At 41.9% G+C, this 13,163-nt stretch overlaps 1 pseudogene; it reads left to right on the top strand.

Annotated features, from left to right (window-relative positions):
- Positions 1–13,163, top strand: part of LOC116859744 — a 156,507-nt pseudogene that overhangs the window by 109,353 nt on the left and 33,991 nt on the right.

Here is a 13,163-nt window from a genome sequence, read left to right as displayed (position 1 = left end):
CACTCCTCAAGACTACATTCTCTAACATGTGAATCATCTCCCACCTCCAGCATCGATGTGCATTCCTTGCCCACTAATAGGAATTCTACAGTTCCCAGGGTATGGTGACTAATTTCACAAGTTCCCTTTCGTTTAGTCATTTACACACTTTCCAAAGACCAATGGTTCTCAAAATGTGGTACCTAGACCAACAGAATGACCATCACCTGGAAACTTGTTAGAAATGCAGATTCTTGTCTCCGACCCTAGACTTACTGAATCAGAATCTCCAGGGGTTGCACCCAGCAGTTTGTGTTTTAACAAGCCCTTGGATGATTCTGACACATGCTTACATTTGAGAACTGCTGCTATAGACATTTGTGTAACCAGTGCTCACAATGTGGCAGGCACTGTGCTAAGTGCTGGGCATGCTCTCTCTCTTGGTGTTACAGATTTTTCTGAAGCCCTCCACAGAGTCACATAGGAGATTCAGGGACTTCCAGAGTGGTGAATGAATGATCAGCATTGCATGGAGCAAGTAAAGAGAAGGAAAGAACAACATTTCTGAGGCCGACAGATCTGAAGTGAGAGGGGAAAGTGAAGGACTATTAAAGGCACTTGTCCAGAGCTGGGTAACAGATGTCATGATCGTAGTCTGACTAAGATCAATAAACAGAGTCATGCAGGTGCTGGGCATCCTGTCAGATAAACCCACGAGCCCCAAAAGCCTGGTGCTGGAGAGGCAATGGAAAAGACAGTAAATGTGATATATTTGTTGATTCCAAGTGAATTTGAAATGTCAGGGATCCACACATGCTAAGTAATGCTTCTTGACAAACACTGATTCGGCAATTGGCCAATACAGAGGGCATTGGCTGAGCTTCTGTTCTGGGGATGCAGAAAGGAATCAGCCGTGGTCCTTTCTTACCAGTAGCTCATGGTTACATGGGGGCAGACACAGAACCAGTATCTGTGGTTCAGTCAGGAAACACACTCTAGTAGAGGGTTGTGGGTACTCCCAGCTTCTCCTAGAAAAGGTTGTGAAAAGATTTTGCAGGGGAGATGTTTGAAGGATGGCTGGGAATGGCCAGGCAGAAAGGATGGCCATTTGCCAAGCAGAGGGGACAGCTTGTATGATGATATGGAAGGGTGAAAGGGAAGAGCAAGGAGTTTGGGATGGCCATGGTAGTAAAGTAGATGGCAGCGAATGGCAGAGAACAGGCAGAAGTAGGTGGGGTTGGAATAGGTTATGGCTCTGGATTTCATCCTATAGGTGATGGGGAATCACTCATATTTCAAAGCAGAGGGGTGACATGGCAGACTTGGCATAATAGGTCACATTGGGGACTGTGTGGACAATGGTGCCGAAAAGGAGGCCGTGAAGCTAGGAGGCCCATAAGGAGGCTGTGCAAACAGGCCTGGGAAAAGCTGGTATGGGTCATTGGCCCCAGCATAGAATGAGGAGAATGGATTGGAAAGATTCTCTCAGGACCAGGTTCTGTGCTCGGCTCTGGGGGATATAAGATGAACCAAACACTGCCCCTTCCCTCAAGACCTGAGCATGTGGAAGGAAGCCTAAGACACATACATGAGGCAAGGGAAAGTGACCCCTTTCACTTTATATGATATACTAGTTTCCTATAGCTGCTGAAACAAGTGACTGCAAACAGTGGCTTAAAACAACACAAATTTATTATCTTACAGTTCTGGAGGTCAGAAGGCAGAAATGGTGTGGCAGGATTGTGTTCCTGAAATGGTGGCTTTAGGGGAGATTCTATTTCTTTGCCTTTTCTAGCTCCTAGAGGCTCCCACATTCCTTGGCTAAATGCCCCACATCACTCCACTTCTGCTTCTTTCATCACATCTCCTCTGATGCTGACCCTCCTGCCTCCCTCTCATAAGGACTGCATGATTACATTTAAGTCCAATCCAGAAAATCAGGATGATTTCTCTATCTCAAGATCCTCAAGTCAATCACATTTGCAAAGTCCCTTTTGCCATGGCAGGTAATAATATCTTTCTAGGTTCTGAGGATTAGAACATGGACAGCATTGGGGAGCCATTGTTCAACCAGACACAACGAGAAGGGTTCTTAACATTTTCATGAATAAATAATGATGATAAGGCCATTTTCTCTTGAGTGCTTACTATCAGCCATGTATTTTCACATTTAACTCTTGCAGGGACTCTAAGAGGGTATGTTCCATACCTCTCCTTTCAGTTGCCAAGAACAACCCAGCTAGGAAGTGGGGGACAGACAGGAAGCTTCTATTCTCAGTGTTATACCTTCTCCCTTTATGTCTATTCCTAAACAGCTGACCACTTTGGTTAAAAAGTTCTATGTTACGTTTCATCTTCAGCATTTTTTTTTGAAAATAGCTTTAGTGTTTTTTGCAGAAAAAAAAATGACACGTACCCATTTTAAAACTGCAAACAATACTGAAAATACAAAGAAAAATTAAAATCATACCCAAAGCTCGTTTTCCAAGGATAACTATTGTTAACATTCTCCAGACTGCTGTCTATGCATCATAAATATGCCATTCTATAAAGCACTTTATCTCCACTCTACAGCATGAATATCTTTCTATGTCAGTACTTGTCAACTCCTCAAAGCAGGCTTGCTGAGTCAAAGGCTGTACATATTGTACATGTTAATACACATTGCCAAACAGCTCTCAAAACATATTAATTTTTACCAAAAGTGCAAGACCTTCACCAGTTTAGTCGGTCTTTTAAATCTTTGGCAATTTGATTGGTGAAAAAGAACATCTTTTCTTGGCATTGCTTTCATTATTATTGATAGCATCTTTCCACATCTTTATTGGCCATCTATATTTATTCTCTTGGGGAATGGTTTATTCAGGGCCTTTGCCTATTTTTCTGTTGGGATGTTTGCTCTTTTCATTATGGATTTGTAAGAGCTTATTGTAGAGAGGGCTGTAAATCCTGTGTCATATCTGCTGCAAATATTTTTCTCACACTGAGTTACTATATATGATATATATTGTATATATTATATATGTTATATATGTGATACTATATATATATATATATATATATATATGATCTTGTTTATTGCATTCTTCCACCTCGAAGGTTTTCATTTATATATGGTCAAATTCATAACCTTTTTTCTCTATGACTTCAAGGTTTTCTGTCATGTTTAGAAAAACTTACCATAACCCAAGATGATAATTTCTATAACGAGAAAAGCTCCATGTGTTCTTCTTGTACTTTTATGGCTTCATATTTAACATTTAAGTCTTTGACACACCTGAAGTTTATTTCAGTGTAAGGAGTGAGGTAGAGATGTGACTCTATACTTTTCTAAATAGCTATCACCATCCTTTCAACACTGATTTGAAATAGCACCTTTATCATATACTAAACTTGCACATATATGTGGGTATATTTTTGGACTCTCTGCTCTAATCAATTGATCTATTTTCCCCTGTGGAGGAACCTTGTAATGTGCTTCCCCAGCTGCTAGGAAGAGTTTGTCCTCATGGTTCCTCTTTCTGAATATTCTTGCCACATGTTTATTTTTCTAGATGACCTTTTGAATAGTTTTACCCAGTTCTGGAAATCCTTTTAGAATTTTTATTGAGTTTTTTGAATTTATAGATCAATTTATGGATAATTGGAGTATTTTTAATATTGAATCTTTATATCTAGGAACAAGGCGTATTTCTCCATCTACCCAGGTCTTCCTTAATGCCCCTTTGTAGAGCTTTATGGTTGTATTTCCTATCGTTGCTGTAACAAATGATCACAACCTGGGTAGTTTAAAACGCCCAAAATTTATTCTACTGCAGTTCTAGAGACCAGAAGTCCAAAATTCATATCACCAGGCCAAAAAAGGTGTCAGCAGGGCTGCAGTCCTTCCATAGGCTCCAAGGGAGCATCTGTTCTTTGTCTCTTGCAGCTTCTAACCTAAAGCTTCCAGCAGTCTTCAGCTTATGGCTACATCATGCAGATCTCCGCCTCATGGTCACAGTGCCTTCTCTGTGCGACTGTCAATCTCTTTCTGCCTCTTTCTTAAAGGAATACGTGTGATAACATTTGGTCCCACCCAGATAATCTAGGATAATCTCCCCATATCAAGATCCTGAATTTAATTACATTTGCAAAGATGCTCTTTCCTTACAAGGTCACATTTATAGGTTCCAGGATGGGGTCCATTATTCAGCCTATAACACTACATTTTGTTACCACTTAGGTTGTGAAACAGCATATTCCCATGACTGTAACTCTTCTTTATACACCTACCAATCTCTCTTTCATTAAGGAACTAACAAATAAAATTAATTAATTGATTGATCTCCGCTTGGGCTAGAGATGTGAGCAAGGAGAGGGTCCTGGAGGGGTACTATGGAGTAGAGGACAGTTAACATTATGTAAGAACTCGTCATAAAGATCTGACTCTTTGACTCCTGAATTCATAAACCCAGAGGTCTCATCCTCTCTTCTAGTTTTGAGGGCTGATTTCTCAATTGCCTCTGAAAATGATGTATCAACTGGAATGCATTGAACACAAATTCGTGTTTGCATATGTTGAGTAAACAGGGAATTGTGGAGAAAGATTCCCCAACTTGTGCCCTTACCCTAAGATGACCTCTTAAAACAGTATTTATTGCCATCTTCAGAGGCAGCAGGCAGCATGGCAAGGTGACTGAGCTTGGAGTTAAGAAAGCTGATTTTTTTTTTTTTTGGTCAGAGAGAGTGAGCACAGGCAGACAGAGTGGCAGGCAGAGGCAGAGGGAGAAGCAGGCTTCCTGCTGAGCAAGGAGCCCAATGTGGACTCGATCCCAGGACGCTGGGATCATGACCTGAGCCGAAGGCAGCCGCTTAACCAACTGAGCCACTCAGGCATCCCAAGAAAGCTGATTTTTAACCTAGCTCTATTCCTGCTAGCTGGATATGACCAATCACTTATCCTTTCTAGGCCTTACTTTCTTTGCCTTTGAATGGGGATGTTGATATCTGAGTTGACCTCCTCACAGGGCAGAAGCTAAGTATGCGTGCTCTTTACGCACTTGCAAGAGTATGGCTTGTGCAGGATGAACAATGATGGCCATCCAAGCATGTATTGCCAAGTGGCAGGTGGTTGACTGGCTTGAAATCTGGGTAGGCCCTGTAGGAGGAATCAGGTCCCTGGGAGACATTTAGGCAAGCATTTGGTGAAGTACATGTGTTCACATACCACCCTGCATCTTAGCCGCCGGGGGCCTGGAAGCTGAGAAATTTGCCATATTGTGCCTTGTAAATGAATAAAATAGGTAATTTCATATTGATATGACAACTACAAGAAAGACTTTACTCATGTTTGCTTTGTTGCCTAGGGTTTTCTTTGTAGCCAACTTTAAGGCTGCAGACAATTTCTATATTCTTTCCCAACTCTTTCTACCTCCCCAGAGAGGTGGGAGTGGTAGATGGAAATTACAAAATGTCTACATTCCTTGGGAAGATTAGTCAGTTTTTTTTTTAATAAATCTGAGTCCTGAATGAACATATTGTTAATGTGGTACCGAGAGGAGAATAGAAAGAAAAATGACAGTACTGTACACTATCTTGGATTCCAGAAAGAGAGAGCCAGTCTGAGAGCGCTGAGGCCTCCTGTCAGCTGACCCTCTGCTCTAAGGCATCCCTGTGGTCTCTCTTCTGCCCCATTGGGATAGGCCACCTGGGACCTCAGTCCTATATTTCTCTTAACGTTGTGCCCTGATGCTCCAATGACCACATAAAAGGTGTGCCTCCCCCATCCCAAGCCCAGTACCCCTCATGTTCTTCTTCCTACACTGACTCCCAACTGCATTTTTCTCCTGTCCTGTGCTGGATAAGCCAGCACAGTGCCCTTAATGGCATGGGGCTTCAGCATCTGTGGAGAACAGCAGTAAGGACGATCTGAGTACTGGGGTGCTAAAAACCACAGACAGTCAACCCATAGCCCATAGAGCATGCAATATGCCTGTGATGCAATCCGTATTGCCCCCGAGCTGTTTCCAGAAGTCCCTAAGATTCCCAAATAGGCTGCCCCAAGCCCTGACTGAGGTGTATTCTTGGTTGCCTACCTCACCCTCACCTGTTGCCATCTTCCATCAACACATATACCAACCTGCCTTCAGCCCACTGCCCCCCATGTGTGCCCTGTATGTGCAGAGCAGGAAGTTACTCCCTTCCCATTTGAGTGAACCTTGGTGCCAGCCAACTCCCTCTGTGTTATGTGGTGACTTATGTCACCAACTCAGGGTAAAATTATCCCTTGCCTGTTTCATTCAGGTCTCTGGCCCAGAACAAGCCTCTCTAGAGCAAAGTGAATCAGGTAGAATCTCCTCAAAGAGATTATTGTTCCCTGACTAGTGCAGACTAAAATCCAAGAATCCGTAATTAGTCCAGCCTTCTTTCTCATTCTTAAGTGGGGAAACTGAGGCATGGGGGGGTCACATCTCCAGTCCTCAGCAGGGTTGAATCCAAGTCTTTTGATTTCCATTCCTGTCCTCTCTCCCCTCCACCACCCTACTTGCCTTTTGTGCATGTGGTTGAGAGGCACAGCCTTCCTCAGCTTGCACTCTCAACATAACTTGGACAAGAATTCAGATTTCACAGCCATGTCAGTGGGGTGTTAAATGCAGGCATGAAGGGTGGATGAACAGTGGCAACTCTAACTTCATGGGGGTCAGCCTATAACTGCAGGACTCAGAGCCAACAGCTGCAAGTCTGACAGGCCTGGATCTACATGCCCATGGCAGTGGAGACAGATTTACCTCAGGGGGCCTGGTAACACTAGAATGGACTACAGTAACAGAGCTTGTTTCTTTCCTTTGATAAATGAATGGATTGGTAGAGTGGCCATGGGGAAATACCAGGTAGGTAGAAGAGCACATCTCAAGTTTGAGCCTCTAGGGCCTTTCCGGGATATTTTGGAAACTTCCACCAGCCAGTTGTCAAAGTGGCCTTTAATCCAGCTGAGTGCAGAACTGGGGGACTGGAGCGTTCTTTGGGGCTAGATTTGAGATGTGCCTCTAGCAGAAATACTTAACGTAAGCTTATTTGCTCTTCCAAAGCCCAAGCAGCCTGGACACAGAGAGTGGCTAAGCAAAGATTAAGGCCCCTTAAAGCACTGGGAAGATTATGCTGCCATGATCTTGTCATGGATTATGGGCCCACCATGCAAACAGTCCAGATGAAGGGCCAAGCTACAGTGGTGGCTCTTGAGCTACACTCAGAGTGTGAGAGCCAACAAGTATGGTGTTGGCAGTCTTGTCCATGGCCTTGTTACCATTGTGACCCTCCAAAGGACTGCCTGCTATTGAGTGCCTCCTGGGCACTGAGCATGTGGTAAGCATTCACTCCTACCCTGATTCTCACAACGACCCTGTGAAGTGGATATGGCAGTTAGCTCCTTTTTATAGATAAAGAAATCAAGGCTCAGAGAGGTAGATTTTCTCACTGGTCTCTCAGCTGCTAAGCAAGTAAGTGACTATGAGGTGAACAGGACCTGGCTCTTGTTCTCAAGCTATATGGAAAAGTATAGCAAATGGATATCCAAGTAAATGGATGAGAACTCCCATTTATTGGACATCCTCAGGAAAATGCAACTCCAGTAAGTTAAGCAGCTTGAGCAAGGTATCACAGCTAATAAAAGCAGAGCTGGGATTTGAAACACTGAGCTAGTGGTTCTCAAATTATTTGGTTCCTTTTAGCACTTGTTTTTTAAAGTAGGCTCCACACCTACCGTGGAGCCCAATGCAGGGCTCTATCTCACGACCCTGAGCTCAAGACCTGAGCTAAAACCAAGGGTCGGATGCTTAACTTACAGAGCCACCCAGGTGCCCCTTTTTTTGTACTCTTCAAACTTACTGAGGGCAAATTCACAGAGACAGAAAACAGATCAGTGGTTGCCAGAGGCTGGGGGGAGAATAGAAAGGGGAGTGACTACTCAATGGGTATGGAATTTCCTTTTAGGGTGAAAAAATGTTCTGGAACTAGATAAGGGTGATGGTTGCACAATACTGTGAATGTACTAAATGCCAGTGAATTTTAAAATTTAAAATGTTAAAAAATAAAATGGTTAATTTTATATCATGTGAATTTTACTTCAATTAAAAAAAGCAGAATACAATGAAGTAAATCAACAATGACAACAAATTTTATAGAGGACCCCAAAGAGCTTTTGTTTATATGGGTTATAACACTTCTTGTTAACCATATTAGAAATAAAATTGTTAAAATATTTAATTATGCATTTATGTGTTTATGTATTTATCTATTTTGAAATTAAAATAATAAACTCATTTCTTGTGAATATAAATAATATTTTAATGAAAATAACTATTTTCCAAAACAAAAACTTATATTGAGAAGAATTGCATTATTTTACATTCTTTTCAAACTTCTCTAATATCTGGCTTGATAGAAGACAGCTAGATTCTCATACCTACTCAATTCAGTTATGATATATTCTTTTTTTAAAATATTTTATTTATTTATTTATTTGACAGAGAGAGAGAGATCACAAGTAGGCAGAGAGGCAGGCAGAGAGATGTGGGGAAGCAGGCTCCCTACTGAGCAGAGAGCCCAATTGCAGGCCTCTATCCCAGGACCCTGAGATCATGACCTGAGCCAAACGCAGAGGTTTAACCCACTGAGCCACCTGGTCACCCAGTTATGATATATTCTTAAGGGTGAAGTATATGAAGGAAATCCAGCCTCACACAGATATGCAATTGGATAAGGGAAGAATATTTTAATTGGTTTTCATATAATTGTTGACATTCTTCTTTGATATGACACCAAAACTTGACCAGTAGTTGTTTCTTATAGGTTAAGTACATGTGGAATGTGAAATGATATTAATGAACTTTCCACACTTGACTCCATTGAGCCCCCACAGGACTGTCTTACACTTTGAATGGATCTTTTACCCAGCTATGGGTTGGTAACATCTTACTTTGGTCACTTGGAAAATATTGGTGCTCTGGACTTAGTAGAACTTCCATATGTTGGCACATTTCTCTCCAACATCAAAATAATCACATTTGTTACTGTAACCATCCATCTCATTGGAAAAAGTCTTTAACTATTGGGAAGCTGTCAAGCTCACAGTGGTGGATACAAGCTTTTCAAATTTTTAATTTTGGCATTAAAGCTGAAGTTTTATCGTTGGCAAAAAATACTGTCAGTTGTTTTCCTTGAAGTGAGGGGCTCACTTCGTTCATTTATGAGAAAATGTCTGCCGAATACCCAAATCTGAATAACATTAGTTAGTCATTCTTTCAAGTAAATACGGTATTCTATGAAAAACCAGCCAATTCAACTCACAATTCAAAATAATCACACGAGTGCTTTGCCTTGACTCAACTGTTGTGCTTTGGTTTCCAACACAAGTGCTTTAAACATATTTCCAGTTCTGTCACACAGAATTTTTAAAATATGTGTATTCAAGGGTCAATATTTAATGAAGTTAACTATTACCACTTCATTTACAACATTCTTAAGTGAATCCAGCTTTTTTTTTTTTTTTAACTTCAAGTGCTTGGCATTGAAGAATCCAATGACAGCTAGTACAATTTGGTGTCGCTGCCCTGATTCACGCTCAGGCATCTGCTGTTTTACACACCACTGCTTTTTTTTTAAGTATAGTTAACATACAGTGTTATGTTATTACAATATTATTAACTATATTCCCTATTCTGTACCTTTCATCTCTGTGACATATCTATTTTATAACTGAGAGCTTGTACCTCTTGATCCCCTCCATCTATTTTACCCAATCCCACCCACCTGCCCTCTGGCAATGACCAGTTTGTTCTGTGTATTTAAGAGTCTGTTTTTTGGTTTGTTTGTTTGTTTACATGTTTGTCCATTTGTTTTGTTTTTCAGATTCCACATGTAAGTAAAGTTATATGGTATTTGTCTTTCCCTATCTGACATACTTCATTTAGCATAATACCCTCTAGGTCCATCCGTTTTGTCACAAGTGGCAAGATCTTGGTAATCCCACTCCTGAGTATTTACCTAAAGAAAACAAAAACACTAATTCGAAAAGATATATGGGTATTAAGGAGGGCACGTATTACATGGAGCACTGGGTGTGGTGCATAAACAATGAATCTTGGAACACCGAAAAAATAAAATAAAATTTAATAAATAAATAAATATTGTTACATTGATTAAATAGGCAAAAAAATCCAAAAAGATATATGCACCCCTATGTTTATTGCAGCATTATTTACCATAACCAAGATATATAAGCAAGCCAGTATCCATTGGTAGATGAGTGCATAGAGAATAATATATTATTAAGATATATATATTTATATATCTTATGTATTATATATATATCTTATATATTATAAAGCTATATTAATATATGTAATATATATACCCCACATCTTATATATATAACATTATTAAGACATATTAGTATTATTAAGATATATATACCTTATATTATATATACACTTAAATATTAAGCTATATTAATATATATTACTTATGTATATATATATACCCCACATCATATATATATATACACACACACCCCACATCTGTATGTATGTGTATATATATACATAAATGTACATATATGTGTGTGTACACACACACACACACACACGCACACAATGCAGTATAATTAACCAGTGCTTTTGCGCTACCAGTGCCAATGTCCATCCAGTAGAAAAGTCAAAGAATGTTTGAGTCTTATTGTGAAAATAGTTTTGACCTTGCAGATCCCCTAAAAGATTCTTCGGGATCTCTGGTGTTCCACGATCTCACTCTGAGAACAGCTGCATGAGGCTATATATACATCATCTGCTCATGCTACTTCCCTTAATCTGGATATTTGACGGCTTCCTATTACCTGCAGAATCAGGCCTGATCTCAGCCCACACTGTCAGCCCAGAACACAGGGTTCTAGCCAGATAAGACCCTCGTCATTCTTCAAGTATGTCCTTCTATGCCTTTGCCCATGCTTTCCCCTCCCCCAAAACACCTTCATCACCATCTCTGGCTATTGAAATACTACTTACCTTCCCAGGTCCAGGTCAACCTATTGTCTCTTCCAGGAGGCTTTCCCAGGTTTTTAAATGAAAACAATCATATTTTCCTCTGAACTTCCTGATCCCACTCTCAAGCTGGATGTTATATTAAAAGGAGGAATATCCTTATCGCTGAGCTCCCCAAAGGTGGGCACTGAGACTTTCCTCTGCATTTCCCCACAGGACAGCCTTGTTCATCACTGGGGTGGGGGATATTTGTTCACTTGGACTCCAGTTCCAAGAATATAAAACTCGAAAATGCCATGTGACTATATCTGTGAGTGCTCAAAGCTCATGAAGCATATTCTGACTTGAGTTCCCAAGGAATGTCACCATCAGTACTGACACTCATCCACGCTTCTTAAAGATGATCTTATTGGAGGGGAGCCTGGGTGGCTCAGTTGGTTAAGTGTCTGACTCTTGATTTCGGCTCAGGGCATGATCTCAGGGTCCTGGGATTGAGCCCTATGTCAGGCTCTGTACTCAGCAGGGAGTTTGCTTGAGGAGTGTCTCTCTCCCTTTGCCTCTGCCCCTTCCCCCACTCTCTTTCAAATAAATAAATAAATATTTTTAAAAAATGATCTTATTGTAGGAATATGACCTACTTCTGGGCTACTCCAACCTCAGGATTCTTGGCTCCTAAAGCGGGAAGAACCCTCAAGAGGGAGAAAGCCCTCCGGACCCAGGCTCAACTGAACGTGCTATGTGTCTTACCTCCTATTCTCACAGGACACAGTTCACGCCCCTGTGCTATGCCACAGGTCAGACTGGAGGCCCAGATGCTCCCCTCCCAGCTTTCCCCAATGGCTTGCAATTTAAATAAGATCATGCTAATGGCTCCCAAGATCACTCAACATTCTGCCCCCGTGTGCCCAGCCCAACCGTGGCTGGAAGAATTTATCTCATTTAGAGCTCATCTTAGAACCTTGCAGAATCACAGTTGATGCCTGAAGAGATGCACTTTTTTGTTTCAAAGGCCAATTTAATTTTGATGCCTTTGGCCTCAATAGTTGTTTCCTGATTTCCAGGAATTGCTCTCAATTTACCAGTTGCCAGCTCATAGCTCTGTGCGCCAGCCTTTTGCCTGTCTGTTGTGCTCTAACTTCTCTCTCCTTGTTGATCACATTGGCTGGCAGGGGCATGGAGGGGAGAAGGAGAGACCTGTGCAGGCTGGCGCATGGCTCAGTTGGAGGATGCAACCTGTGCAGTGGAGACTGAGACTCTGAACCGGGGCCCAGAGAACACAGAGGGCAACACATGGAGATGGGCGAGAAGAGTCAACTGGTCAGTATGAATTGGTGCCCTTATGGCAGGCTCAGATAAGCAGTCAGGGCCTTGGGCTGCATCAACAGAGGCCACGCATTCAGAACAAGGGAGATGAGTGTGCTGCTCTCTTTTGCAGTTTAGTGCATAAGGCATGGACTCTGGAACCGAATCGTCTGATTTGACTTTTGACTACTAATTATCTCTGTGCCTTTGGGCAAGTTACTTAACACCTCTGAGACTCAGATGGTTTGCTTCATCTTTCTAGTGAGTACAATAATAGAAACTACCTGAAAGTGCTGTCAGGAGGATTCATTGAGGTACTAGATGCCAAGTGTTCGGCAGTGTCTGGTCTGTACAGCTCTCCCCCTCCTCTACTCTGGCTGGACACCATCCAGATATTCTGGCTAGTTCTGGGCCTCGCACTTGGAAGAACCCCGTCAAACTAGAGCATATCTGAAGGAGGAAAGGCTGGAGGGTGGATAGAAGAACTACCATTTGCCCAGTGAGAGAGAGCACATCTACTGATGTGGCTAGCAGTTTCCTTAAGGACTGGGATGGATGGCAGAATTGGCTAATATGCAGATTCCGGTGCAATAGAAGGAAGAAGACCCCTCAAGAAATCAGAGTCATGTTAGAATTGGCTGCTTTAGGAGGGAGGAATGTTGAGACTGACGTTCCTTTCCATGGAAGCCTACCAAGGGGGACTAGATAGCCACAGAACAGGAATGGTTCAGGAGCAGGGAGAACATCAAATGGCAGCCATGCCCAGGCCTCCAGGGTGTCTGGAGCGCAACTGTGTTCTGTCCCTACCCCAGGCTGCAAACTGCAAAGGCATTCTGTTCTGGCTTGGCCTACTGTGAGAGGTGTAGGCCA

Source organism: Lontra canadensis, unplaced genomic scaffold, assembly GCF_010015895.1.
Source record: "Lontra canadensis isolate GAN:19392208 unplaced genomic scaffold, GSC_riverotter_1.0 scaffold161, whole genome shotgun sequence".
Classification (NCBI taxonomy): domain Eukaryota; kingdom Metazoa; phylum Chordata; class Mammalia; order Carnivora; family Mustelidae; genus Lontra; species Lontra canadensis.
Note: the sequence above shows the minus strand (reverse complement) of the source record. Positions and strands in the feature narration are given on the sequence as shown.